This window comes from Hypanus sabinus, chromosome 2 (assembly GCF_030144855.1).
Source record: "Hypanus sabinus isolate sHypSab1 chromosome 2, sHypSab1.hap1, whole genome shotgun sequence".
NCBI lineage: Eukaryota > Metazoa > Chordata > Chondrichthyes > Myliobatiformes > Dasyatidae > Hypanus > Hypanus sabinus.
This window is the reverse complement of record NC_082707.1, coordinates 46,395,833-46,422,334: the sequence shown is the minus strand read 5'-3', so window position 1 is coordinate 46,422,334 and position 26,502 is coordinate 46,395,833. Positions and strand designations below refer to the sequence as shown.

At 41.2% G+C, this 26,502-nt stretch overlaps 1 protein-coding gene across 1 annotated transcript in view; it reads right to left on the bottom strand.

The window, feature by feature from the left end:
* Positions 1 to 3,523: 3,523 nt before the first annotated feature.
* The window catches only part of xxylt1 (xyloside xylosyltransferase 1), a 199,171-nt gene continuing 176,192 nt past the window's right edge, over positions 3,524 to 26,502 (bottom strand). The window contains exons 5-6 of the transcript XR_009507055.1: positions 4,201 to 4,404; positions 3,524 to 3,610 (exon numbers count right to left, since the gene is read on the bottom strand). The gene's annotated coding sequence lies outside the window, so the exon portion shown is untranslated. The remainder of the gene's footprint in view (positions 3,611 to 4,200; positions 4,405 to 26,502) is intronic.

Sequence of the window (26,502 nt, the reverse complement as noted above, 5' to 3'; positions counted from 1 at the left end):
ACCTGTCCAAGCCACCCAGAAGTTCATGAGCTCCATGTAAAGCTGTAAGTCTTGATCTTTAAAAAGTTCTTTTTCAATTGACCTGAATCTTGTGCTGGTACACTGATGTCTGCCTTCACCAAGAGGTGGAACCCGAGATTCGGGAAGAGGTCACATTTTCCATAATGGTATCTGATGCACCATTAATAACTTTCCGAGACCTGAGGCGAGATATAGGCTTTTACTGGCTGGAAGAAAGAACAAGCAGCAATTGACCACCATACTACATCCTGGAGACTGAGGGCAGGGCCCAGGCTCCAATCGCCTTTAAACCAGGGTCCGTGGGAGGAGCCACAGGAGCAGTCAGCGGGGGGGGGGGGGGGGGGGGGCGTGTCCAGACAGGTATATGTAGTTCACCACAGTAGCATTGAATAGTAAGGATAAGTTGGTATAGGAATTTACCTTTGCAGATACTGAGCATAAGGTTAATCCTCAAGAATGCTTCAGTGACCAAGTCGATGACTTGCAGTTTGGTCTCCAATTTATGCCAATTGCAAGCACTGCCTGACATTGGGATGACTTTAGTTCTTGAGTGGAGGTGCTCTGTATGGTGGAGGTTTGAACTGTATTGTAATGCGAACAATGTGGAGGAGGAAAAGAAAGCCCTTGCACCTCTTGGCTTAATGGGCCCAAGAATGTACAGTCTCTTGTGCAACTTAGTAACCCCTGAAAAGCCAGCAAGACTTTCAATGAAATTGTTACAATTTTACAAAAAATCACTTGAGCCTTTAACTACTAGCAGTAGCTGAGAGATTCAAATATTACAAAAGGAACCAGTTAAAGGCTGAAAGCATTTTTCAATACATTGCAGAACTCTGCAAGCTTTTCCAGGACTGTGACTTCAGAGATGGGCTTTCTGATGCATCAGGGGAAATAATTGTATGTGGTATGCATAGTCAAAGCACTCAAAAAAGGCTACCGTCTGAAAGAGACCTAATCTTAGAACAGGCATTGGTCATTGCAATGCCATTAGAGACTGCAGCAAAGGATGCAGCAGAGCTACAGAAAAGGAAGTTAGAACGTGAAACACACACCATGTCCCTGAAAGGTGTAAAAAGCCAAAGATGTTATTGATGATGCAACTGACTGGTGGTTGAAAGAACAAGGCTGCTGAAAGTGTCACAGACAAGGTTACTTAGAGAGTAGACAAGGTAGACAAAAAGCACAACCAACAAAACTAAGCAAATGCATTAATTTACCAAATATAAAACAGAATCTAGACTACATAGAGTCTGACAACGGTGAAATGTCATGCCTAGAACGGCATAGTATTACTGAAGCAGATCATAAAATTATATAGGTCACAATCGATATGTCAGGTGTAAAACTGAAAATGGATATGGATACAGGGTCAGCCTTGTTTATATTTTCAGAAACTGACTACAATAGACTGTTTTCTAAGGTACCATTAGAGAAGACCTCTAAGACCTCTTAAAATGATAGACAAGGAGGACATTTCTCTACAAGGTGGACAATTTCATTTTTGTGTATCAGAACTGTGTTCATGCAATGACAAATTAAACACCAGTAATGCTGTTCATGAGCAGCAATCTGAGATCTCGCACAGACCTCCTGAAACCAGATCTATGGAGGGAAGTGCAGAATAAACAGTTCAGCCAGTTGCCAAGTGAAGCAGAAAGGAGCATCAAGATTTGACAAGGAGTCCTAGTGTCTGATTACAGAGCAGACAAGTGGACATCCGGTAGGATAGCTACAAGGACTGGACCACTGATGTACACAGTCAATTTTGGAGACCAGACACGAGAAGTCATGTGGACCAGATACCGGATGCTCAACCAATTGGCACACCCGAGTTGATTGCATCCAACAAAATGGACACATTACAGTCATTGGATTTAGCGATGATCATGTCACTGACAGCAATGCGACACCGGAAACCGTGAACGTTGTCTTAGACAAGACACCTAACAAACCTGATGCCAGTCCACAGGTCCAGAAGTGCAATGAGATTGTTATCATTGACAAGACACCTGTCAAACCTCATACCACTTCACAGGTCCAGAGGCACTAGTCTGAAAGAAATGGAGCACCACCCAAAAGAATGAACCTTTAGAACTGTGAAGTTAGACATGGACTGTTATTGTGACAGCATGTGTATTTGGATATGGGTTCTGAAAGGGAAATTGAATGTTTTATACTTATACAGTTTTATGTTGCATTAATGTAATGATGAAGTGTAATGTATGGATTTGTTTCTTTTAGAGCAATGACCCCCCCCCCCTCCCCTTAGCAATATGTATTGACCTGTTGTCTGCACAGGCGCTGTTGTCTATGCATGTGAATTGTTCTCTATCTCTCTCTCTCCTGTTGCAATGTGAATACTCCTGTTAAAGCCATCTCTCACGTGCATGTTTTCATTTAATCGATATGCTGTTGCACAGACACAAATGGGTAATTTCACATGCTTGTTACTTTAGACAATAAAGGTAAATACAGATTTCCTCTGTGCCTAACTGATCACTGTCGAGGGCTAATACTTGTAACACCATGTTGACACCAAAATGTGTGGTGACACTTTGCAGGCTGTCCCCATCACATTCCCTGGGCATGTTGGTTGTTAGTGCAAGGTCACACTTCATTCTACGTTACAATATAAAAAAATGTGAATCTGAACCTGATGAAGGAAAGGTGGTGGACATTATCTACGTGGACCTTAGCAAGGGCTTTGACAAAGACCCACATGAGAGGCTGGTCCAGAAGCTCTTTGCCATTCAGGATGAAGTGGTAAATTGGATTTAGCACTGGGTTAGGGGGAGAAGACAGAAAGTGGGAATAGGTGGTTGCCTCACTGATTGGAGGCCTGTGACTAGTAGTGTGCCGCAGGTAATGGGTCCATTGTTGTTTATTATCTATATTAATAATTTAAATGATAATGAGGTAAACTGGATGAGCAAATTTTCAAATGACACAAATTTAGGATGTAGTGGGCTATCAAAGCTTGCAGCATAACATGGAACAGCTGGAAAAAAATGGGCTGAAGAATGGCAGATGGAATTTAATGCAAACAAGCGTGAGGTGCTGTACCCTGGCAGGAAAACCAAGGTAGGACTTACCCAGTAAATGGTAGGGCACTGAGGTGAGCAGTAGAACAAAGGGATCTGGGGATACAAATTCATAATTCCTTGAAAGTGGCATCACAGGTAGATAATGGTTGTAAAGAGAGCTTTGGGTACATTGGCCTTCGTATGTAAATCCGTGACTTCAGTGCAGAAGTTCAAATTGAAGTTGCACAGGATATTGTTGAGGCCGAATTTGGAGTATTGTGTACGTTTCTAGGCCCCCACCTTCAGGAAAATCATTAATAATCTTGAAAGAGTACAAAGAAAATTTACAAGGATGTTACCAGTACCTGAGGCCTGAGTTATAGGGAATGGTTGAATAGGTTAGGACTCCCAGAATAAAGGAGAATAAGTGGAGATCGTAAAGTTGTATACAATTTCATGAGGGAAAAAGTCCAAATGGCTCAAATAGTTCAGTTTATTATGAGAGAATGTATACAGTATATTATCTGAAATACTTAGTCTTCAAAGCCATCCATGAAAATAGAACCCTGAAAGAATGAACGACAGGAAAATGTTAGAACCCGAAATCCCTCCCTTCCCTGTGCAAGTAGAAACATCAACGCACCAACCCCCCTCCTCCGTATAAGCAAAAAATTGTCAGTGCCCTCCACCCACCATGCAACAGCAAAGTACCCAAAGAGAGACACTGATCTGCAGTCAACAAAAACTATTGTTTACCCAACAGTCCGACATGTCTCTGAATCTGTCTCAGTCTCTCCCTCGCTCACTCACTCACTAACAAGGGACAGAGAGTTGTCACTCATTTCACAGTCAAGGGGAGACGAGCAGTCACTGTCGCGGTGATACAGTCTGCCGTGTCACTTTTTATTCCTAGATTCTCCAGCTCCAGAATCTGGAGCAGGGTTGGGGGGAGAGGTGGGAGAGGGGGAGGAAGAAAGAGGGAGGGGGGAGAGAGGGAGGTGGGGAGAGAGGGAGGTGGGGGAGAGAGGGAGGTGGGGAGAGAGGGAGGTGGGGGAGAGAGGGAGGTGGGGAGAGAGGGAGGTGGGGGAGAGAGGGAGGTGGGGGAGAGAAGGAGGTGGGGGAGAGAGGGGGATCGCTCAACTACAAAGACCACCACCTGTACATCTGCCGCAGCAAAATCCTGATGTTTGTTCTCTCAGTTGGCAACACCAGCCTAGCATTGCTCATTTGCACGCCAAACCCCGGGGGTTTCATCTTCCAAGCCGTGTCTGGGGAATGTTGGAAAACGGCTGACTGATGAGCTCCAGAAGCATGAACTCATCCGCCATACAGATCGGAACTTCGATAGAACCCCGGCCACCTTGAAAAGGACAAAAAAAAGGAGGCATTAAAGAGAGGAATTTAAGCTGTTTGACCAAATGATCCCGAAGATGCAGCCATGTGGCGCCATCTTACCCATCTAGATAGAGCAAATCCATGCAGGATTTTTTTCTTCTGGGTTTGGATGAAGCTAGGACTAAAGATCATAGATTTAGGGTGAAAGGTGAAATATTTAAGGGGAACCTGAGCAGGAACTTTTTCACTCAGAAGATGGTGTGAGTGTGGAATGAGCAACAACTAGAAGATGCACGTGGGTTCAATTGCAACATTTAAGAGGAGTTTGCATAGGCACATGGGTGACAGAGCTATGGAGGACTCCCAGTGTGGGTAGATGAGACAAGGCAGGGAAACAGATCAGCATGGACCAGATGGGCAAATGGGCCTTTATCTGTACTGTAGTGCTCAAAGACTCCATGAGATTTATCCAGGCAAGGGATACAACCATTGACATCCAAAGGCTTTACAATATCTGCAATGCACAAGTCAGAAGTAAGATTAAATATTCTCCGTGGGCCTAAAAGACTGTGGCTGTAACAACTCTCAGCCAACTTAACACCACTTTCAACAAAGCAACTTGCTTGATTAGTACTCTATCCATCAGCCTACATATCCCTACTCTCCATTAGTGGGACACAGTGGCAGCAGTGCATACCCTCCAAAATGCATTGCATTTAAATTGCATGTTCAACTGATAACTCAAACATCAGCAAGGCAGCGGACAGCAGATGTGTGGGAATGCCCGCCATTAGACAACACATCACTTGAACTTCTACTGGCTCTAATTCACTGTGGGACTAGCTTCATAAGAAGCACAACAATGGTTCAGGAATAGACCTCACCATTATTTCCCAAGGACAGAGAGGGATGGGCATTGCTAGCCTTGCCAGAGATGGCAGAGACTGAGAAACAAATGAATATATTTTACAGAAGAAGAAATGTAAATGCTTGCACAAAAATTTTAATGGTTTGAACGGTTGGTTCCTTTGTGATTTCAGTTGTTCCAAATTTTCTAACACCATTTTGTAATAAAACAAAGATCGGACAGTTAATTGACATTTTGCCTTTTACTAAGTTTCTTCTGCCCCATGCTGGAGCAATGGAAATCTGGACATGCCCACATTTAGATTCATTCCCTCTTTGTAAAGATGTATATAACACCGGTTGTTAAAGGTGACCTGCAAATTTGAATATCAGTCTAACAGAGTCTGCACTCTAAAACATCTACTTATGAAAGATATTCAGCAAGCTTTCAACCCCATAGGCAAGGAGTTGAATTTCAAGTTTATTTGCCATTCAATTATACGCATATATACAGCTAAACAAAACTGTTTTTCTGATGTTATTGTACAAAATACATTGCATACCATCACAAACAACAGTAGTACATATGGTCACAAAATAGTATCAGCTCAAGTCTGTGAGTAACATGGCCTGAAGACTAATGCTGAATGGAATGTTGTCCTGGAGCCATGGTTCTCAAGAACAAGCATGTAGCAGTTACTATTTCGCTTTGGGTCAGCCGCAGATGAAGGCAATCCAGTTCACCTTCCAGGGAGCAAACACTGGAGAGCAGCATCAACAGGACAGCTAGCCCTCAACCCAGCACCACCATTCCACTGTTCTCTCCCACTCTGGCTCTGGCACTGTGGTGTAACAGGCAACACAATGGCATGAGGGGCATGGTCCATGCAACAACTGAGGCCCAGCAGCACCCCCACTGCTGGTCTTACCAATGAAACCAATGAACTGGACTCGCAGTATTTTGCATTACCTGGGTCTTGCAGCTGCAAGAAAAATGTGTAAGACTCACATATGCACCACTTGTTAGACCTGGAGAGGCCGCTGTGACTAAACATGCCTCCACTTTACCAGAAGGAGAGGAGCTAAAGCATCCTTCTTCAAGATGGTTCCTGTAGCCACGGGAGCTGAAAGGCCTCACCTGGAAAAGAATCTTCCTTTATCTTCATCGAATATATCTTCAAACCACAATGAAATTCATTTTATAGGCAGAGTAATCCAATTTAATGGCAGGCAATAGCCCTTCTTCAGGCAAACCTGAACAAGTTCATCTTGTGCATGCATTTTGTAACTACAGGAAGATCACAGGAATGATGTCACAGAAGAGCCCTTCTCTCACCAAAGGCACTACACATTCAATGTTTCCATTGTCAGCAAACACCACATGGGAAACGTTGCTGTGCTGGATACCTCAAGTCAAAGCAAATCACATTGTACAAGTAAGATTATCATAAGGTGATAATTCTAATTGGAATGAATCAATAATAATCTCATGAGGATGTGACTAAACACATTGATGAAGGTAGATCAGTAGTGTATATGGATTTCAGCAAGGCTTATTGAGAAAGTAAGGAGGCATGGGATCTAAGAGGGCATTGCTTTGTGGAACCAGAACTGGCTTGCTCACAGAAGGCAAAGAGTGGCTGTAGATGGGTCATATTCTGCATGGAGGTCAGTGACCAGTGGGGTGCCTCAGGGATCTGTTCTGGGACCCTGTACTCTTTGTGATTTTTATAAATGACCTGGATGAGGAAGTGGAGGGATGGGTTAGTAAATTTACCGAAGACACAAAGGTTGGAGGTGCTGTGGATAGTGTGGAGGGCTGTCAGAGATTACAGCAGGACATTGGTAGGATGCAAAACTGGGCTGAGAAGTGGCAGATGGAGTTCCATACAGATAAGTGTGAGATGGTTCATTTTGGTAGGTCAAGTATGATGGCAGAATATAGCATTAATGGTAAGACTCTTGGCAGTGTGGAGGATCAGAGGGATCTTGGGGTCCGAGTCCTCAGGACATTCAAAGCTGCTGCACAGGTTGAAGAAGGTATACGGTGCATTGGCCTTCATTAATCGTGGGATTGAGTTTAGGAGCCAAGAGATAATGTTGCAGCTATATAGGATCCTGGTCAGACCTCTCTTGGAGTACTGTGCTCAGTTCTGGTCACCTCACTATAGGAAGGATGTGGAAACCATAGAAAGGGTGCAGACGAGATTTACAAGGATGTTGCCTCGATTGGGGAGCATGCCTTATGAGAACAGGTTGAGTGAACTCGGCCTTTTCTCCTCGGAGCGACGGAGGATGAGAGGTGACCTGATAGAGGTGTATAAGATGATAAGAGGCATCGGTCGTGTGAATAGTCAGAGGCTTTTCCCCAGGGCCTTTCAGAGGGCTAGCACGAGGGGGCATAATTTTAAGGTGCTTAGAAGTAGGTATAGAGGAGATATCAGTGTTAAGTTTTTTATGCCGAGAGTGGTGGGTGAGTGGAATGGGCTGCCAGTGACGATGGTGGAGACGGATACGACAGGGTCTTTTAAGAGACTCCTGGACAGGTACATGGAGCTCAGAAAAATAGAGGGCTATGGGTAACCCTGGGTAATTTCTCAGGTAAGGACATGTTGGGCACAGCTTTGTGGGCCAAAGGGCCTGTACTGTGCTGTAGGTTTTCTATGATTATGTTCATTGCTTTTTTTTTCCAAAAGCTATTAATTTCATTGAATCATTTGAAAGAATCATTTCCTATATGGTAGTTTTAATGCATGATGATTATTATGTGCCTTGGCAAAGACATTATGACAAATGGAAAATAATTTCAGAAAACAAATTTTGTTCCAAATAGCTGAATCTCTTTTTACAATTGCTGCAGTTTCATGTTGTTCAGTTGTGAAGTTTTGCTGTTTAAAGTATATTAAAGTTCATCCAATTAGTTCTGGAGAAATATACAACACAGTGCCCAGTTCCAGGGTGTAATGCAGGAAAATAGACAAAAGATACAAAATTTGATTAGTAAATCAGTTGATCTCCTTAGTTAAGAGTCACAGAGCACAGACATAGGCTTTTGGCCCAACTGACCAAGATTCCTTCTTACCTGGTCACATTTGCCCACATATTCCCTCCAGACTTGACAAGAAGCTCAAACACCTCGGCCTTCACCCTGCCTTGTGCAGTTGGATCCTGGATTTCCTGTTAGATCTCCGGCAGATGATAAGAGTGGGCTCCCTCACCTCTGCCTCTCTGACCCTAAACACAGGTGCCCCTCAGGGCTATGTTCTAAGCCCCCTCTTTTCCTCTTTGTATACCCATGACTGTGTAGCCACCCACAGCTCCAATCTATTAATTTAATTTGCTTATGACACTACATTGATTGGCCTCATCTCAAACAATAACCAGGAGGTCTACAGCGAAAAAGTTATCACCCTGACACAGAAAACAACCACTCCCTCAATGTCACAAAAACAAAGGAGTTGGTTGTGGACTACAGGGGGAAATGGAGACAAGCTAACCCCTATTAACATCAATGGGTCTGGGGTTGAGAGGGTAAACAGCTTTAAATTCCTTGGCATAAACATCACCAAGGATCTCATGTGGTCTGTACCTACTAACTGCATGATGAAAAAAGCACAATAGCGCCTCAGATGATTGAAGAAGTTTGGTATGAGCCCCATATCCTAAGAACTTTCTACAGGGGCACAATTGGGAGCATCCTGACTGGCTGCATCACTGCCTGATATGGGAACTGTACCTCCCTCAATCTCAGGACTCTGTGGATAATGGTGCAGACAGCCCAGTGCCTCCGTAGATGTGAACTTCCCACTATTCAGGACATTTACAAAGACAGGTGTGTGAAAAGGGCCCAAAGGATCATTGAGGACCCGAGTCACCCCAACCACAAACTGTTCCAGCTGCTACCATCTGGGAAATGGTACTGCAGCGTAAAAGCCAGGACCACAGTCTCTGGCGCAGCTTCTTCCACCAGACCATCAGACTGATTAATTGTATTTCTATGTTATACTGACTGTCCTGTTGTATATACTATTTATTACAAATTCCTATAAATTGCACATTGCACATTGAGACAGAGACGTAATGTAAAGATTTTTACTCCTCGTGTATGTGAAGAATGTAATTAATAAAGTCAATTCAATATCTCCAAAATTTTTCCTATCCATCTATCTGTCTGTGCTCCTTATAAATGTTGTTAATGTACCAGCCACAAACATTTCCTTCATACCACATACTGACCATCTCCTGGCAAAAAAAGAAGTTGCTCTTCAAGTTCACATTAAATCTTTCCCCTCTCACCTTAAATCTTTCTCCTCTAGTTTTTCAGTCCCCATCCTTGGGAAAAAGATCATCTATGCTCCTCATGATTAAAAAAAACCTCTAAATGATCACTATTCTTATAATCGCCAATGAATAATGTGCTGACCTGTGCAGCCTCTCCCTCTAACTCTGTCCCTCAGTTGACAGCAGCATTGTCAAAAATCTCCTCTGCACTCTTTCCATCTAAAAGGTATTTTTCTGATTAGCAGTGACCAAAATGAACACAATATTTCGAATGTGGCCTAAAATCTTTTACAACTGCTGTACTGTTCTGTCTAGTTCATTAACAGGAAGTATATATAGGTTTGCCATAAAATAAATTAGACCTATTTGCTCCTTTAGCTGAATCTTCACCCACCGGCGACTAAGAGGTGGAGGTTCTTAGGTGTAAGATTTACATTCCCATGATTTTTCAGATGCAAAATCTTAATACCACTTCTACATGTTAAAAGCTTGCAATTCCCAAATGTCTTAATGAATAACTTATATGCATTCTTCTACTGTTAACTAACCTTTCTCTTGCCTGTCCTTGACACCACCCTCAATTTTTTTTTAAACCTCCTAGAGTCTCAAAGGCAGTAACACACAAGAATGCAAATAAGATCATGAGGCTGCCATCTGCTCTTTGGGAGTCACGATTGATCTGCCTAGTTAACCTCATATTGCTGTGCCTTTCCTAGTTTCTCTACCGTTCCTTCTACACTGTAAACTCATCCTCAATACTGGAAAAATGAAAAGGAGACCATCAAAATGTCAATTTGTCACTCCAGCTCCAACAACTAATCTTGTACTTGTACAATGCTTTCCCTCTTATTTTATTAACAAAACCCAGAAACAATGTGCAATGTGCAAACAGCATTTTATGGGGAACTAAGAGGAATCACACAGAGCAATTTTGGAAGACCAAATGAACATTAATGCAAATTTATTAATAAATGAGGATATTACTGAACACATTTCTTGCCGGGAGCAGCAATTTACATAATTACTAACTGTTGGTGAATTTGTGCTTCCTGCCTGATCCAGTGTATTATTTGTTATTTCCTTTAATTGAGTAATATTGCAAAATAAGCTTATTTTGATAGTAGCTTCTATATCAAAATACTTTTCTCAGCCAAAAGCAAAGCAAAAAAGCAGAAAAGATCTAAACTAGTGCAAAACTTTCAAAAGCTGGTTGCCAATTTCATCTCTATAATGGAATTGGAGACTGCTTTCCATTGGTCAGATTGGTAAAATCTAAACCAGTACATCTGTACTGTTTCATGAAAACCTGCAGTCATTGTTAGACACATTCTTTCCCCATGGAACAGCAAGCTACTTAACAATAATAAACTGATCAATAGCTAAACCAGGAGACTCCATTTCTTCTTTTTGCCATTAAATGTTCTGATTTGTTTTTTTATTTAAATCACAAAAAGTGTTACGCACACTTTTAGCATATCTCATACTATTCAACAAGTTTGGCAGTGTGATACATGCACATTGGCGCATGAAGGGTAGATACGCGATGACGATGACTTGATGCTAACCCTGCTAATTAGTTTGTAATGATTCAATTTATGCCGTGTAATAGTCATGCATGGGAAACCTGGCGTTTTGCAGCAAGCAAAAGTCATCAGTAACTCATTCACTCAATCTACATCCACTATCACTCACACCTCTCTCTCTTCTCAATCCTTTACAAAGTGGTAATGAAGTGCACTCGGTCACGTTGACTAATACTGACACTGCCAAACCACTCTGAATTACAGCTATGTATTAGTAAACTTTTCTAGTGATCTGACCCTCCAACGCTTCAGGCCACAGTTCATAGTGTTCAAGTGACCTGCTTAGTTGCTCTAGTAGCTGCTACACTCGATATTCAAATCCCACCTACTGGTAAACTATGAAGCAGCTGCTGGATCTCTGTTTAATCTCTGATCCTTGGGGTTCTTCCGGGAGTCAAGAATAAAGAGCAGTCTTAATTCCAGGATTTCCATTTATTTTAGAGCACAAATAAACAGACAAATACTAAGCAAACAGAATAAGGAGCTGAGAAATGATGTAAGAAGGGAATTAAGACAAAGGAAAAAAGATGGCACTTCTGAAAAATCTATCACTTTTATACATAAGATAAATATTCCTTCGATAGTGATGAAGTAATTAATAGGCTACAGAATTAAACAATTTACATCACGTGGGTAATGTGCTGATACTTAGCCAATGAAAAACCAGAAAGTTGATAAATGGCTAGTTTAGCTGCTATACCAGTGGATAGCATGGAGGGCTGTCAGAGGTTACAACAGGACGTTGATAGGATGCAAAACTGGGCTGAGAAGGGGCAGATGGAGTTCAACCCAGATAAGTGTGAAGTGGTTCATTTTAGTAGGTCAAATATGATGACAGAATATAGCATTAATGGTAAGACTCTTGGCAGTATGGAGGATCAGAGGGATCTTGGGGTCCGAGTCCATAGGACACTCAAAGCTGCTGTGCAGGTTGACTCTGGGGTTAAGAAAGCATATGGTGCATTGGCCTTCATCAATCGTGAGATTGAGTTTAGGAGCCCAGAGGTAATGTTGCAGCTATATAGGGCCCTGATCATACCGCACTTGGAGTACTGTGCTCAGTTTTGGTCGCCTCACTGTAGGAAGAACGTGGAAGTCGTAGAAAGGGTGCAGAGGAGATTTACAAGGTTGTTACCTGCATTGGGGAGCATGCCTTATGAGGATAGGTTGAGTGAACTCGGCCTTTTCTCCTTGGAGCGAAGGAGGATGAGAGGTGACCTGATAGAGGTGTATAAGATGATGAGAGGCATTGATCATGTGGATAGTCAGAGGCTTTTTCCAAGGGCTGAAATGGTTGCCACAAGAAGACACAGGTTTAAGGTGCAGGGGAGTAGGTACAGAGGAGAGTTTTTTACACAGAGAGTGGTGAGTGCATGGAATGCGCTGCCGGCAACGGTGGTGGAGGCGGATACGACAGGGTCTTTTAAGAGGCTTTTAGATAGGTACATGAAGCTTAGTAAAATGGAGGGCTGTAGGTAAGTCTAGTAATTTCTAAGGTAGGGATGTGTTTAGCACAACTTCATGGGCCAAAGGGTCTGGATTGTGCTGTAGGTTTTCTATGTTTCTATGTCCCACTTTCTGCCAGTGAGTGTGAAAAACACAAGTTTGTTAAAAGGTACATATCTTATAAAAAGTATTATCAAAAAAAGAAGATCGTAGTTTCCAACACAGCCTTGACACATGAAGCACACCGACAATTCAGTAGCAGGATGAGAGAAATTTTAACATGTTTTTGCTTAATAATCGATATGCTTTCCTTATACCTCAGTTTTAAATATTTATTTAAAATATAAATATTAAATACAATTCTAGTTTAATCGTTATAATGAAAACTCAAAGCCGTATTTTTAATGCTTAATAAGATGCACTGAATTCAAAGAACTAAATGTACAGAACAGAGTAAAATGAGCAGTTAATATTTGAGCAAATTAAAAAGTAATGGTAACCATTATTTCTTCACTGTAAATATAATGGAATATAGTAAGTGTCATCGGGTGGAACTGCTGAATGAGAAACTTTTTCAGAAACACGTGAAATGACAAACTTGGTCCTTTAAATAAACAGCTCCAGTGAATGCCAATTCTGTTAGGTTGAGCTTATACAACATTACTCTGGGAGGTGGAAGAGTTGGGGTGCCAACACAGAGATTAGGTTAATGGACCAGTAGCCAGATTCTGAACCACTGATGCTGAGGCACAACTAAATCCCATCTCCAAATTCAAGTTAATAAATCTGGAATCAAAGCTATTCTCTGTAATGACCAGATTGTTAGAAAATTCATCAGCCTCACTAATGGCCTTTAGGGATGGAATCCTTCCATACTGACCCAGTGTGGCCTTTAAGAGATTCCAAACTCATCAGCATGGTTGAACATTTAGAAGCAATTGTGCATGGACAATAAATGCAACCTTTTCAGCCACATGAATGAAATAAATGTAGATATTAATCATTTACCTGCCAGTTCTTCATATATTGCCAAGAACAATTAAAGGTGTACTCTGAATGTTTTCTTTCTTGTTGCACCTACAGCCTTCAGACTAAAGGTTCCCAAAAATACAGAGAGGTGTGTGAAGTTCACCTGCTGAAGTTACGACATACAGCCACACAAATGCAAATCCACTTCCACACATGTAAATTACGCATGCACACATCTAAAACAGCCTTAATGGATAGCTGTGTTCCAATGTTTGCTTCAAAAATAACTGGTAATGTAGCAATTCTCAAAAAATATATATATATACAAATCCAGACAACACACACAAAATGCTGGAGGAACTCAGCAGGCCAGGCAGCATCTACGGATAAAAGTACAGCTGACGTTTCGGCCCAAACCCCTTCAGCAGGACTGACTGATGCTGCCGGGCCTGCTGAGTTCCTCCAGCATTTTGTGTGTGTTGCTCGGATTTCCAGCATCTGGAGATTTTCTCTTGCTTATAAATCCAGACAGCCATTTTAAAGAGACTACATTTTCTGATGGAATATTTTTAACCTAAGTCTATACTCAGCTTCAAGCGCAATTTGCTGAGGTAAAATTCTTTGCTCCGGGTATACCACAACTATGCAAGTAGTGCTGTCCAACACATGCCAAACTTATTCAGTAATCATCTTTACTTGCAGCGTCAGGCTATAAATGATATGCAGATAACTTATCTGCCACCTCATTCTTTGTGGGCCCTCCAGGAAGGTACCCATCTCAACATAGGCAGCATAACACAGTAACAGGGTCTCTGGCCCATTACGTCTGTGCTGACCAACGATGCCGATTGAAACTAATCCCATTTGCATGTTCATGGTGTTCTCGTTCATTCCCTGCCTGTTCACCTGTCTATCTGCTTCCATCACCTCCCCGGCAACATGTTTCTGACACTTGCTACTCTCTTGCTTGTCTTGAAAATCTAATTCAAACATTCTCCCTCTCACCTTTAGTTTTTGACATTGCCACGCAAGGAAAAAGACTCTAATTATGCCTCTCATAATTTTATACACTCAACAGATTACATGTTTTCTTTGCTGCAGCCTTTAAATACTTCGCCTGATAATAGGGGATAGGTGAAGGAGGCCTTCTATTCTAGAGGATTTTGATCCTAGACTCTGCCAGAATCAGTTGTTCTCTCTTTAAATAGCAGCATCCTTAAGAACTGCTACTATAATGAATAAATTGTCTCCAAGGTCATGTCAGTATAGTGTGTGCCTTGATAAAAATATAACACAATATAATAGAACTGTTGTACTTGTTCCCAAAATATTCCCCAGGTATAAATCTCAATACAGGCAAGTAATAGTTGAGTGAGTTTAATTGCACAGAACTTTCAGAAGATCCATATTATTTGCCGTTTAGGCAGCAATTTCTGCAAGAGTACAGGTGACTGAGAAAGGTGAATAACTATTGAAATTCAAAGGGCAAATGCCCCATTGCTGTGCAACATAACTCCATGATTCTACAACTTGGGTAACAGACCACATGATTTAAATGTATGAATGAGAGAAATGGCTGAGAAAACAAGTTCAGATGGTTGCACTTTTATTTTGTTTCCATGTTATACCTCTGCCTTGGGACATGTCTCCTATGTTAAAGGCTTCCATAAATGTGAATCATCACTGTTGGTATGAGCACCTTCAATCACACCCAAAGCAAGAAACAATCTGCTGGAAGAACGCAGCTGGTTGAGCAGCATCTGTGTAAGAAATGATTAAACTTCCGGGTTGAAAACCTGCATCAGCAATTGAAACATCAACAATTCCTTTTCTTTCACAGCTGTTGTTTGACCCATTGAGCTCCTTCAGCAGATTGTTTGCTACTCTAGATTCCAACATCTGCTTCCCAGCATCTTACGTCACACTGTAGATTCCTGCCTTTTTCGAGGTGCTTTAGCCATCTTGACCTGGCTCGAGTGCAGAAGATAATTCCTGCAGAATGCCAGCAATGCCTGCTACATAACGCAACATATTTCTTTAGAAGGCAAATATAAATGGGCATATCTGAAAACAGAGTAAATGAAGCAAAAGGTTTCTTGATCCATTAACAACCAAGGGAGACTTAAGGTGAATTTCATAAGAAATACATTAAAGTTTGAAGCAGCAAGCCAAGATGAACAAATATGGTAGAATCATGACCTCTGATTACCAAGAATGGCTGTAAGGATTATGATTTAAAGTTTAGAATACACTTTTGGCCTTGATCAAATGGAACTAATCTTACAAGAATGTACAATCAACTGCCCAATATCATAATTAGTATATTTTGTTATATGTTTCTCTCCCTACAGATGTTGCCTGACAGGATTTTCTGTTGTTATAACTCTAAACTTCTTGGATAATCTAAAAAATAAAGCAATTGACTTGAGAAAATAGGATTACGATTTAAGGTTCAGAATTTTGGCCTTGATCAAATGGAGCTAATCTTACATGAAAGTGCAATTTGAAATCATCTGACTAATGAGATGTACCCCAGGCTACTATGGGAGGTGAGGGAGGAGATTGCTGAGCCTCTGGCAATGATCTTTGAATCATCAACGGGGACAAGAGAGGTTCCAGAGGATTAGAGGTTTGCGGATGTTGTTCCTTTATTCAAGAAAGGGAGTAGAGATAGCCTAGGAAATTACAGACCAGTGAGTCTTACTTCAGTGTTTGGTAAGTTGATAGAGAAGATCCTGAGAGGCAGGATTTAAGATAAGTTAGAAAGGTATAATATGGTTAGGAAAAGTCAAAATGACTTTGTGAAAGGCAGGTCATGCCTTACAGGCCTGATTGAATTTTTTGAGGGTGTGCCTAAACACGTTGATGAAGGAAGAGCAGTAGATCTAGTGTATATGGATTTCAGCAAGGTATTTGATAAGGTACCCCATGCAAGGCTTACAGAGAACGTAAGGAGGCATGAGATCCAAGGGGACCTTGCTTTGTGGATCCAGAACTGGCTTGCCCACAGAATACAAAGGGTGGTAGTAGATGGTTAATATTCTGTATGGAGGTCAGTGACCAGTGGTGTGTCTCAGGGATCTGTTCTGGTAGCCTTACTCTTAGTGATTTTTATAAATGCCCTGGATGAGGAAGTGGAGGGATGGGTTAGTAAGTTTGCTGATGACACAAAGGTTAGAGATGTTGTGAATAGCGTGGAGGGCTGTCAGAGGTTACAGCGAGACATTGATAAGATGCAAAACTGGGCTGAGAAGTGGCAGATGGAGTTCAACCCAGGTAAGTGTGAAGTGGTTCATTTTGGTAGGTCAAATATGATGGCAGAATATAGTATTAATGGTAAGACTCTTGGCAGTGTGGAGGATCAGAGGGATCTTGAGGACACTGAAAGACGCTATGCAGGTTGACTCTGTTGGTGAAGAAGGCATACAGTGCATTGGGCTTCATCAATCGTGGGATTGAATTTAGGAGCTGAGAGTAATGTTGCAGCTGTATAGGACCCTGGTCAGACCCCACTTGGAGTTCTGTGCTCAGTTCCGGTCATCTCACTACAGGAAGTATGTGGAAGCCATTGAAAGGGTGCAGAGGAGATTTACAAGGATGTTGCCTGGATTGGGGAACACGCCTAATGAAAACAAGTTGAGTGAACTCAGCCTTTTCTCCTTGGAGTGAAGGAGGATGGGAGGTGACAAGATAGAGGTGTACAAGATGATGAGAGACATCGATCGTGTGATTTCAGAGACTTTTTCCAAGAGCTAAAGTGGTTGCCACAAGAGGACACAGGTTTAAGATGCTGGGGAGTAGATACAGAAGGGATGTCAGGGGTAAGCTTTTTACACAGAGAGTGGTGAGTGCGTGGAATGGGCTGCCAACAATGGTGGTGGAGGCAGATATGATAGGGTCTTTTAAGAGACTTTTAGATAGGTAACCGGAGCTTAGTGAACTAGAGGGCTATAGGTAAGCCTAGTAATTTCTAAGGTAGGGACATGTAGGGCCAAAGGGCCTGTATTGTGCTGTAGGTTTTCTATGTTTCTAATGTCATAATTTGTCAAAATGCTGGAAAGCGAGTACAGAAGCAGAGTCACTGGCAGCACTTCAGTATCTAGGCAAAGACTATGACCAGAAGACTATGGACCAAGACAATGAATTTGGGATTAATATGGATGGGTGCCCAACTGTTAATGTGAATGCAGTGCAGAAAGCAAATGTTTTTTCACGCTCAATGACTCTACAACCAGAAAAACAGATTTAACACTTTTAAGCATGACCAAATTCAGTTCAAGTTTGTCTATTTGAAAAGGGAAAATTAAGATGCGACAAACCTGGATTTTGTTGTTGCAGCTGCTTTCGTCACATACAGCACGATGATGATGTACATCGCAGGTATGAAGGACAGAGATCAAGAACTGCGCACTGCTCTGGGCCAAGCTGCAACTTCCTCCATTCACTTTGAAATGCAGACATATTGTCATTCCTTGGGTAATACTCACATTACAAACTAACTGGCTCCAGCCAAAAAAATGTTACTTTGCAATTAAGGTTGGAATGATTTTAAAAAATCTTTTGTTTCATAACACCCGACTGAAAAGCACCCAAGCAGAACACACCTCTCTCAGTGAGACCTTGCTCGTCAACTACATCTAATTTTATTACTTACTATAAATACAATTTTAAATAATATGCAAGGAGATGAATCCTTCCAGGCCCTGTCACAAAGGATTATTCTAATGCATTTACACATAACATAGGAAAATGCGATTTTCATGTTTTCTTGTGTCTGCTGGTTTTCCAATTCATCTTATTATAATTCATTGGATTTAACATTCATCTTCCATAATTATGGACTGCATTATAAAGTAATATCTCAGTATGTTGCCCAAGTACGTCCACATAGTGAGTAGGACTAAATATTCTAAATACATAATTGAAGTTATTTGATTGAAATAATAGACTACTAGTGCAGTTAGTCATTTGTGGAATGTATATACCTCTTAAGGAGACACATTTCCAATGATGGCAGCTCCAGTCACACTTCAAATCCTGTACATTCTTCCAACATTGAACAATTCAAAGACTCCATTGAATTTGTTTGGAAAACAGTAAAAAAAAACAACAGCTCCTAAACACCTCACTAGCTCTGCAGGGTAGTTTTGATCACCATTCATCGTTTCAACCTGTGCACAGAAATGTTAAGGAATATGGGAGCAAGGCCATCTGACAGAGCTCAGATATAAAATGGCCATGTTCTGATTAAATGGTGAGACAGGTTGAGGACCGAGGGATGTTCTTTCTTTCTTCCTAAGTATCTTGATTGCTGATCTTGTTCTTTCCCCATCTCATCTGCAGCAACTGTATTAACTCCCCAAAGGTTATTTCTTTTCAAGCCAGGATGAAATTATTGCTATGCTTTTGGGAGCCTAGAAAATTCTAATATACAGTAGATGCAGTAAAACAAAACTCCAAAAAAGAGAAAAAATTAATTCAATGAAAAAGTTAGAAATTGGAAGCCACTTCATCAGCTGGGTTTGAGAGCAGAAAAATCAAAACTTATTTCAATTTTGCTTCCCTTTAATATGCTCCCTCTCCACTTCACAAAAACTTGATTCTGAGCAGCACAGATATAAAATATTATGCATCATCATAATATCAGTCCTTTAAATATTAAGGCACACCATTTCACTTAATAGTCTGAAAATGAATTTCATTTTATCAAAGAAACACATGTATGGAAACCAAATTAACGTAAGAACAATTGAAGGAAGCATATAAATGCATTTAACCCTCCAGCTGGGAGCTTTCCTTTAAAGGTAAATTTTTTCACAAAACACCAAAGACAACTTCAAACAAGAGGGGTGAGAAAGCTGGGTTCCGCAAAACTTTTCTTTGGATGTTCTAGGCCACAAGGCCTCTTAAGTTATGATCACGTGCCTGGAACAAATCTCCAAAGGTGACCAGACGCCATCCTCTTAAAGGGTTTTATGTGTGGGAAAGGGAGCTGGCAGCATGGCCAGGCAGATGGATCATCATGCCAATCAGCATTGCTATCGTTTTGGAATTGTGTGCTACACCTGTTGACCTCTCTTAAATGAGGCACCCCTAGTCATGTTATTAAATAAATAAATTCATCTGTGGTATCCACAAGGATCACAAATTACTTTATAGGTGCTTCATTTTGTTACTCCAGATGCGTGTGTTTTGGATGTTTTGTTACAGATGTGGTAGTTTCTTCCACATAGGGGCAACCTGGTAAATGGTTAAATACTTTTCTCCTGATGCCTTAAATGCATTTGAGATTTATGAAAACAGCAGTACGTTAGGATGTGCAAAGGAGCAGTGGGAACTTGTAATGCACATTCACAGAATACTGAATGTCTGATCACCACGTTATACTAAGGAAGTAACAGAAATAATGATGGTGCCAACAAGATTTACAAGGATCATACTGGTGAAGGAGAAATGTAATTATGAGATTAGGAGTATAACTTTATGAGAGGCTTTAATGATGCATTTAGGAATGACCCAATTACCTTACAGAAGGAGTCAAACACAAGAGGGTATATGTAAGGGAATTTGAAAAAGAGTCAATCGAGAAAAAACTGTTTTTGAGCAGAGAGAGCCTGCATTTTGCTAATAAAAAGACATATTGAAGATGATGGTTCCCTCGTGACCTTTAAAAAAGTATTTGGCTGAGAACAATGTCATGTGATCTACAGACTTTTTTTTGGCTGGTGTAAGCAGGATGTGCAGCACAGCATTCCTTTATTCCATACATTTTATGGTTCTGTAATTGTTTCAGTCAGTTCTGAGCTGACTTTGGTTGGCCAAGTTAGTTATCTTCCTGCGTTATAAGAGAGAGGACAAATGAGTTGGCGGGGAGCAGAAGTGAGTGCAGTCACTATTAATAAGAAGAAGATGCTTAGGAAGCTGAAAAGTCTGATAGTGGATTGGTCACCTGGACCAGATGAACTACCCCCCAGGGTTCTGAAAGAGGTTGCTGAGGAACTTCTGGAGGCATCATTAGTGACCTTTCAAGAATCACTAGAGTCAGGAATAGTTGCACAGGACCAGAAAACTGCATCACTCCACTCTGAAATGTAAACGACAGGAAATTATTGGTCAGGTAGACTGACCTCAGTGGTTGGTAAGATTTTAGAGTCCATTATTAAGGATGAGATTTCGGGGTACTTGGAGCTTGTGATAAAGTAGGCTTGTCAGCATGGAACACACACAAAATGCTGGAGGAACTCAACAGGCCAGGCAGCATCTATGGAAAAGAGTATAGTTGATGCTTCAAGCCAAGACCCTTCATCTCGACTGAGAAAAAAAGATGAGGAGTCAGAGTTGGAAGGTGGGGGAGGGCAGCTAGAAACACAAGGCGATAAGTGAAACCGAGAAGGGGGAGGGGTGAAGTAAAGAGCTGGGAAGTTGATTAATAAAAAAGATTCAGGGCTGGAGAAGGGGGAATCTGATAGGAGAGGACAGAAGGCCATGAAAGAAAGAAAAGGGGGAGGAGCACCAGAGGGAGGTGATGGGCAGGTAAGGAGATAAGGTGAGAGAGGGAAATAGGAATAGGGAATGGTGAAGGGCAGGCATTACTGGAAGTTAGAGAAATCAATGTTCATGCCAACAGGTTGGAGGCTACCCAGACAGAATACAAGGTGTGGCTCCTCCAGCCTGCGTATGACCTCATCACAACAGTACAGGAGGCCATGGACCAACATGCCAGAATGGGAATGTGAAGTGGAATTAAAATGGGTGGCCACAGGGAGATCCCACTTTTACTGAGTGACGGAATGTAGGTGCTCGGTGTAGAGAGGGGGACCACTTCACTGGGCATCTATGCTCTGCTCACCAGAAAAAGCAAGATCACACTGTGGCCACCCATTTTACTTCCTTGGAATGAGGAGCATTTGATGGGCCTGGGCCTGTACTCACTGTGGCTTAGAAGGCTAAGAGAGGGTCACGTTGAAGCCTACTAAATATTGAAAGGCCTGTATTGAGTTGAGAGGATGTGGAAAGGATGTCTCTCGTAGTGGGAGAATTTAGCACCGAGGGCACAGCCTCAGAATAAAAGGTGTCCCTCTAGAACAGAGCTCAAGATAATTTTCTTTCACCAGAGAATGGTGAATTTGTGGAATTCATTGCCATAGACAGGGCAAGTCAGTGGTTACATTTACAGTGGAGCTTCTTGATTAGTAAGGGCATCAGATGTTACAGGGAGAAGGCAGGAGAATGAAATTGAGAGGAAATAATAAACCAGCCATGCTTGAATGGCAGAGCAGACTCAATGGGCTGAATGGCCTAATTCTGCTCCTAGGTGGAAGAGGAGAATTACCTCTGGAAGAGGAGATGTCATCTTCACTACAGGTGACCAATAATTGAAATCTCCAACCACTGTCATAATTCTAAGTTGGTAGTCCATCGTCTTGAAAAATTAGCGCATTGGAGAAATCTGGAACATCGACACACTAAAATGGCTAGAGACAGAAAAGTACACTGGCGCAGACCCGCTAGAGATACAAGTCTGCGGAATACCTTATACATGTTGACATTCTCAGAAGTATTCTAAGAAAAGTAACTTCTTTCATTTCTTTTTTCCAGACAGAATGTAGCATCATGTGCACAGATATTTGAGCTCGTGTTGCACAAATATCTGTGCACAGTATTCCTCACAACAGAAGGAGTTCCTCTTCAGGCAGATGCCACTGATTGGATTCACTTAACTTTACAAACATCTCCTGTGAATCTGACTGAGAGCAATTCCATTTCTTGAATGTATGAAGTGCCTTGGAACCCATGAAATTTAGATGCAGGGCTCCAAATGACAAGAAGGGCAAACAACAACGGAAGTAAAAACTGTGGTTATTTCTTCCACTTTTAAAATTAAAGACAACTTGAACATTTGCATAACATGTCAGCTGTTGATTCAGACTGCTTGGAGAGCACTTAAGGGGTTACACTGAATTGGATTAGTCCATTTAGATCAATGAAATTGCACAATAAATGAAATGTACAAAGCAAGATATTAATGCATAAGTACATAGCATCTTTTATCATAAAAGTTAGAATAAGGCTGAGCATCTCATGAGATGGTCAAAAGTTATCCTAACTGAATGATATCAAAATGGATTTGTGGTTGAGAAAGTATATATGATTTATATACTACCTTAGTGTCTTAATTTGTAAATTTGTCAGGATTCTATAGAAATATGATATATATGACTATTTACTTTCCTTGTCTCTATTTTTCTTTGAGATTTTTTCATTCATGAGATAGTAATGCTGCTGGTTAGTCCACCATCGTTTTGCTGATCTTCTTGAACTGCTGGCATTCACCAGAGAAGATACTGCCATAACCCTGTTCCAAACTCTGAGGCACCAAGAAGGAATGCTGAAAATCCTCATTAAAACCCTACTTCTGAAAAGGTTGGGGAACCAGCTCCATTCCATTTTGTGCATTTTCCCATTCCCAGATTACTTTGGGGTTTCTCCTCGGGAAGGTTCACTATCATAAAAATTCAAAGTAAATGCAAACCTTTAATATTGTTGTCACACTGCCATCTCAAACAGTGCACAGTGCAATGTGGTGTTTCCAGTCAGTTATATACCTCAGAGGAAAGGCAGACTACAAAGGTTGACTTGGTAGCCATGCTAAAAACAGCAATGTTACAATGTATTACATTTTCTATTGATACATTCATGGAGAGACTCTGCAAATTAACTTACTTCAAGTGAAAAATGCTTTACTGAACTGGGACTTTAAAACTGATTAAGGTTTAAAAAAATCTTCAAGAGTTAAGAAAACATACATTCAGATTTTTAAAAATACATCTATTTAAAATGATTAGTGTAAATTATTAATTAACATTCCAGGTCAATAATGCATTTTTCACTTAAAACAAATTAACATTCTTGTTAATATATTAACAAGTTAATATACTCATGTCCTTATGTAAAATGGAATGTCAGGTCAAGAATGGCATGACAGTAAATCGAAACCCATTTGCAGTAATTGTTTGTTCTTTAGTTCTGAAAGCCAGTAGGTGGCAGAATCTGACTTAACCCATTAATAAACAACATTTTGTTTGTTTGCCAAAAGGGGCTGTGCTTGAATAAAGATGAACATAGAATATAGAACAGTACAACATAGGAACAGGCCATTCGGCCCACAATGTTATGCTGAACCAATTAAATTAGTGATCAAATGGACAGCTAAACTAATCCCTTCTGCCTACACAATGTCCATATCCTTTCACTTTCCTCACTTCAGAGTCAGAATCACGTTTATTATCACCGGCATGTGTCATGAAATTTGTTAACTTAGCAGCAGCAGTTCAATGCAATACATAATATAGAAGAAGAGAAAAAAAAATAATAAACAAATAGTAAATCAATTACAGCATACATGAATCAAGTAGATTAAAAATAGTGCAATAAACAGAAATAAGATATATTTTAAAAGTGAGGTAGTGTTCATGGGTTCAATGTCCATTTAGGAATCGGATGGCAGAGGGGAAGAAGCTGTTCCTGAATCACTGAGTGTATGCCTTCAAGCTTCTGTACCTCCTACCTGACAGTAACAGTGAGAAAAGGGCATGCCCTGGGTGCTGGGGGTCCTTAATAATGGACGCTACCTTTTGAGACACATGCCTACCTAAACGTTTCTTAGAAGTCTCTAATATACCTGCATCTACCTCCACTGCAGGCACAGCTTTCCAGACATCTGCCACACTCTGCATAAAAAATACTTGCCCCTCACATCCCCTTTGAAATACCCCCTCTCACCTTAAATGCATGCCTCCAGTTTTAAACATTTCAATCTTGGGTAAAATATCATGTCTGTATCTAGGCCTCCCAGAACCTTCTAAAAGTGTATCAGATCTCCCCTCAGCCTCCACCACTCCAGAGGAAACAACACAATGTTGTCAAACTCTCCTTATATCTCATGCCCTCTCACCAAGGCAACATCCTGGTAAACCTCTTCTGCACACTTTCCAAAGCCTCAACATCCTTTCCATGAAGGGGCAACCAGAACTGTATGCAATACTCCAGATGCTGCCAAAATAGAGTTTTATAACAAAACTTCCTGACTTTAAACTCAGTATCTCAACCAAAAAAGTCAAGCATGCCCTATGGCTTCTTAACTAGCCTATCAGCCTGTGTTGCCACTTTCTGAGAGCTGTGAATTTGGACCCCAAGATCACTCTGCTCAGCACTGTTAATGGGGCTTGTCTTTAACACTGTACTGTCTCTTTAAATTTGACCTACCAAGGTGCAACCCTTCCCATTTAGCTAGGTTAAACTCAAACTGTCATTTCTCCACCCATATCTGCAACTGATCTATATCCCGCTGTATCCTTTGCTATCCAAGCTATATGTTTTACGTCATACATCTACACTATCCATAACACCATCATACTCATTATCATCTACAAACTTATTAACTCCCACATCTACATTTTTATCCAGGTCATTTATATACATGACAAACAGCAGAGACCACAAGACATAGGAGCAGAATTAGGCCATTTGGCCCATCGAGTCTGCTCCACCATTCAATCATGGCTGATCCTTCTTTTCACTTCTCAACCCCATTCTCTGGCCTTCTCCCCATAACCTTTGTTGCCATGTCCAATCAAGAACCTATCAATCTCTGCCTTAAATACACCTAACAATGTGGCCTCCACAGCTGCCTGTGGTAACAAATTCACCACCCTCTGGCTAAAGAAATTTCTCCTCATTTCTGTTTTAAATAGATGCCCCTCTATCCTGAGTCTGTACCCTCTTGTCCTAGACTCCCCTACCATGGGAATCATCCTTTACACATCTACTCTGTCTAGGCCTTTCCACATTTGAAAGATTTCAATGAGATCCCCGCTATCATCCTTCTAAATTCCATCGAGTACAGACCCAGAGTCATCAAACGTTCCACATATGATGAACCTTTCATTCCCAGAATCATACTTGTGAACCTCCTCTGTACTCTCTCCAATGCCCAGTACATACTTTCTTAGATGAGGAGCCCAAAACTGTTCACAACACTCAAGGTGAGGCCTCACCAGTGCCTTATAAAGCCTCAGCATCTCATCCTTGCTCTTGTATTCTAACTTCTTGAAATGAATGCTAGCACTGCATTTGCTTTCCTCACCAACAACTTCACCTGCAAGTTAACCTTTAGGGTGTACTGCATAAGGACTCCCAGTCCTTTTGCATCTCAGAATTTTGGATTTTCTCTTGATTTAGGAAATAGTCTGCACAATTATTTCTACCACCAAAGTGCATGGCTATGCATTTTCCAAAATTGTATTCATTTGCCACTTCCTTGCCAGTTCCCCTAATTTGTCTAAATCCTTCTGTAGCCTACCTGTTTCCTCAACACTGTCTGCCCCTCCACCAAATTTCATATCATTTGCAAACCTGGCAACAAAACAATCTATTCCATCATCTAAATCATTGATATACTGTATAAAAAGTGGTCGCAACAAGAGCCCCTATGGAACACCACTAGTCACAGGGAGCCAACGAGAAAGGGATCCTTTTATTCCCACTTGCTACCTCCTGCCAATCAGCCCACACTCTAACCATGTTAGTAACTTTCCTGTAATACCATAGGTTCTTAACTTGCTAAGCAGTCTCATGTGTGGCACCTTGTCAAAGGCCTTCTGAAAGTCCAAATATACAACATCCACTACATCCCCTTTATCTCTCCTACTTGTAATCTCCTCAAAAAATTCCAACGGGTTTGTCAGGCAAAATTTTCCCTTATGAAAACCATGATGACTTTGTTCAATCTGGTACTGTGTCCAAAGTACTCCATAATCTCATGCTAAACAATTGACTCCAACATCTTCCCAACCACAGAGGTCAGGCTAACTGGTCAATAATTTCCTTCCTGCTGTCTTCTTCCTTTCTTAAGCAGTGGAGTAACATTTGCAATTTTCCAGTCTTCTGGCACCATGCCAGAATCCAATGACTTTTGAAAGATCATTGCGAATGCCTCC